This window comes from Carassius auratus, chromosome 34 (assembly GCF_003368295.1).
Source record: "Carassius auratus strain Wakin chromosome 34, ASM336829v1, whole genome shotgun sequence".
Lineage (NCBI taxonomy): Eukaryota > Metazoa > Chordata > Actinopteri > Cypriniformes > Cyprinidae > Carassius > Carassius auratus.
Window position 1 is genome coordinate 20519735 of NC_039276.1, and position 3993 is coordinate 20523727.

A 3993-nucleotide genomic window follows, 5' to 3' on the forward strand; every position below is an offset into this window, starting at 1 on the left:
TAGGGAAGTAAATAAATGGCCACAGGTTGTGGGTGTATGACCATACTAATAAATAACACACAAACACATGTCAGCCCTTGCCCTACACACCGGGTCACAGAGATGCTTCTCAACACATCTATCATAAATAAAAAGCCTGAAATATACAGGTCTGTCCTTCGTCTCTGGAACACTCCGAAATCACAGTTTCCAGCCCATAAGTGGAAAAGCATTGATTTTATATCCCAGGTAATGGATGACGCTGACATTACAACCATGACAAAAATAAAAGTCAGAACTTCACAACAAATGACATTAACATACACTGTCTGCTGTTTGAGACACACGTTAAGGATTGAATTTTCAAATATTAAACCTTTCAAAGAAACTGAAAAGTGACCAATGACCCAAAATAACAACTTAAGATTTTTTGCACTTCATTTTATTTTTTAGTTTCCTAAAGTAATAAACAAATACCGATTTATGGAAATCTATTTTTAAAATATTAGGCCAAAAATTGCACTGCATGCTAATTAGTAGAGTCTCAGTCTTTGGACACTGAATTTGGTCGTCATGTTTCCCTTTATCAGAATGTTCTGTCTGGGTCATGTCTGGGTAATCTAATTGAATCCCACATGGCTGCCATGTCTATTCATTCACAATAAACATACTGTATCTACATCATTTATAAAAACAACAACAAAGCAAACAAAAAAAATGATGGTAATGTAAACGGCACCTGATCTTGAATGTTTTTCCACATGACATAAGCAAAAATGAGAAACCACACACTACCCAACATCACTGCTTATAGCAGTAAATGTCACAGATAACACTGGGATTACTGAGGCAGGCTTCTAGAAAGCAACAATGACTGATAATGCCGATCTAGAGCAAAACGCTCATATTTACAGACGTATTCGCTGAAACCCTCATGTAATCTCTCTCCCAGGAATTTCTGGATTACCTACAAACACATCCATTCTGACACTCCTTTTTCCTCTCATTTGGTGTCCTCAGCCCAATTCTGAGAGCCTGATATACGTTCTCCCCTCACATGGCAAATCCAGCAAGGGCTTGATGTGAAGACTCGGGCTGCAGCAGGTTCTGAAGAATATAAACAGGGTTTTTATTGTCCAGAGGGACGAGTGTGTGAAAGAGACGAGGGCCTTATCACAGCCCAGCAGCTCTGTAATTCGCCTCCGTGATACAGCACCAGAGCAGAAAACCCTACACGGCTGGCACAATCCAAAGACGGATTAGTTTTCCTGACATAAGCTTCCTGAAAAACTAATCAATCAGACCATGCGGCATTATCAGAGGCATAAGATTAAAGCGTGGCTCCTAATCCGAGCACTGTAAATTTTTAGCAAATTCTCCACCGCTAGTTTTCCTCCCGTAAATAAATAGTGAAATAAAAGCTAATTGCACTCAAAGAGAGTGGGAGAGCTGGATGACCTCGCGATCGGGAATTCACTGCGAATCGTTATTCCAGCTCTAAATTTTCTCTATATAAACCATTTAAGTATGCATATTCAAATGTGCCTTCTTAGTAAAGATTTTGGCTGAGCCAGAGTTTCCGATTAAATAACTGTGAGGACTTCATCCAAATTGGAGACATTTGACCGACATAATGTAAGTGTTTTTCAATGTGATGCTGGAGTCAGTTGTATGGACATTACACAACACCTTCCTCAATCATCTTCTTTCACACAACAAAGCGGCGCTCTGTAAAAACTTGAGCACAGCACAGCACAGCACAACAACGGGCAACAGAGGAAGTGTTAAAGAGAGTGGCGCTCTAGCAGCAAACTTCAGCAATGTATAGACAACAATCATAATGTGTCTGAACAATAGAGTCTTGTGGTTGTGGTCAAGTGGATTTAGTGCTGAGCACATTGTTCTCTGCAGCAGATGTCATGGAATGAATAGTTACTAGTGTAAAGGCTCTGACCCTCTTATCTCTCCCCAGAGAGCAGCACAGATGCTGGGCTACTTCTCCAGTATTTGAATCACTGTGTGTGTTAAAGACAGAGACAGACAGAGAGAGACAGAGAGCGAGAGAAAGAGAGAGAGAGAGAGAGAGAGAGAGAGAGACTGTAGGGACTCTAATCCATCGGGACCCTGCCTTTGGAGGATTGTACAAAAATGGAATGTACTCATAGACAGAAGCCATTCCCACAGGTACTGTTTCTCAAGAGTGCAATGGACAGCCAAATCTTAAAAATAACTATTAACTGAAAATGTTATTTGCATGCTGTTGAGTGAAACTGGTGATTCTGAAGTGATTTAGAAATGTTCTGCATTACTTGTCAGAGTAATACAATTACTAACTTATTTTTCTCCACAAAACGCGTATGACTTGCCTTTTAATCACACACATCTGTTACTAAAATAAGGCATGTCTCCAGAAATAAAAAAAAAATGTATATATACATTTATACTCTATTTAGATGTATAAACTACCTGGAATATTACAGTTATGTAGTTTTATCTATAAAAAAAAAAAACATTTAATCTGTTCAAAATTTAACATTCCTAAATTCGTAAAATTGGTAGCTACATTCAAAATTAAATCCTTGCTTCAATTAGTTTCCATATAGTCGATATTCAACATGGTATTGCACATTTTAATACATTTTTGGTATATCAACTCAGCTGAAACAAATCCTTTTGAAGTCATTAAAAGTTTACTGTTATTTAATTCCATTCTGAATGTTAAGGCGACAGTATGCATGAGAAATAAAAGTTGATAAATGGGTTTCTTCCAGCTTTCTAACAGGAAAAGCAAATAAAAATACATTTTTCAAAGACTACTGTATGATTGACTTCCCTGTCAGAATGATGCATATACTGTTATTTTATTTTAATTAAGTAGCCCAGTTAACTAAAATAGACAAGTAGCCTACATAACAGTGTTCTACACTCAATTTGCTTGATTGGTTTAAAGTGTTTGAACAAGTGCATGCAGTTTTCAAACTTAAAAAGGGAAAGGATGGTACTCACCTTGTGTAAACAGAAAAGGAGCAAAACAGCTGAAAGGATCTGCATCTTGACTACAGAAAATGGTCTTTGACTCTTACTTGAGGTGGGAGAAGCAAATATCCAGTTCACAGGGTTTACAAGAAAGTGCCATTGCTCTGAACTACCTGAATTAGAAAATGACACGATAATGAACGCGTGCATCAGAAGATTACTGTCTGAAGAGTTAAATCATGGCATCAGATTCCATAAAGCAAAGTGTTCGCTTACCCTTGGCAAAAGGTGTTGATCATGTTGAAAAGTGACGGTAACCTGCGGGGTTTATGACGGCACGGCTGGAGAGGGTCCCGGAGGCGTCAGTGATACTGATAAATGTGCTCGGGACAGGAAACGCTGCTTTTAAAATAGGTTTTTATTGGAGAGTAGTGTCCGAGTGACTGACTGTTCAATCGATCGATGAAACGAGCTGAACGAGTCCGATCAGTGCGAAGGTGAAGCCTCGCAGCATTCTGCGTGATCGATGCGACTCCTCGCTCGCGCGCAGTCCGCCGCGTGTCTTCTTGTTTATGGCACACTGATTTAAGTTTTCTGCCACCCCAAAGTTGAGTCTGTCTTTTACAAAATCTCAATATTTTAGTTTGTGAGTGTGCATGTGTGTTGTGTTGTGGATCCCTCTTTGAAGTGCTCTTCAGATTTAGCGCCTGAGAGGGACTCTCAACGGAGAGACGTCAACTCATTAACCCATTGTGGACACGTCTTTTCTGAATAACATGACAGCATCTCTTATGTATTTGCATATATAAATTAGCCGTGTTGATGTGTTTATTCCGAATTGATGAGAATTTACGAACAAATGTTGCAAGCTAAAAACAGTCCATAGTGACTATAGCAAGTTTATAGTCTTGTTTAATAGGTTTTTTATTTAACGAAAAGCCTACTCTATGTTTCTGAAGGCTGTATAAGCTACAATAAAGTACACAGAGAAAGGATTAAGTCAGATTTTCTGATGCGTTTTACCCAAGGTGAAATGTA

At 38.8% G+C, this 3993-nt stretch overlaps 1 long non-coding RNA gene across 1 annotated transcript; it reads right to left on the reverse strand.

The window, feature by feature from the left end:
• Nucleotides 1–600: 600 nt before the first annotated feature.
• Nucleotides 601–3678, reverse strand: LOC113053776 (uncharacterized). The gene is made up of 3 exons (XR_003277307.1): nucleotides 3232–3678; nucleotides 2986–3128; nucleotides 601–1086 (listed from the first exon to the last, which is right to left on the reverse strand). It is a non-coding gene; the product is annotated as an uncharacterized LOC113053776 (long non-coding RNA).
• Nucleotides 3679–3993: the final 315 nt, after the last annotated feature.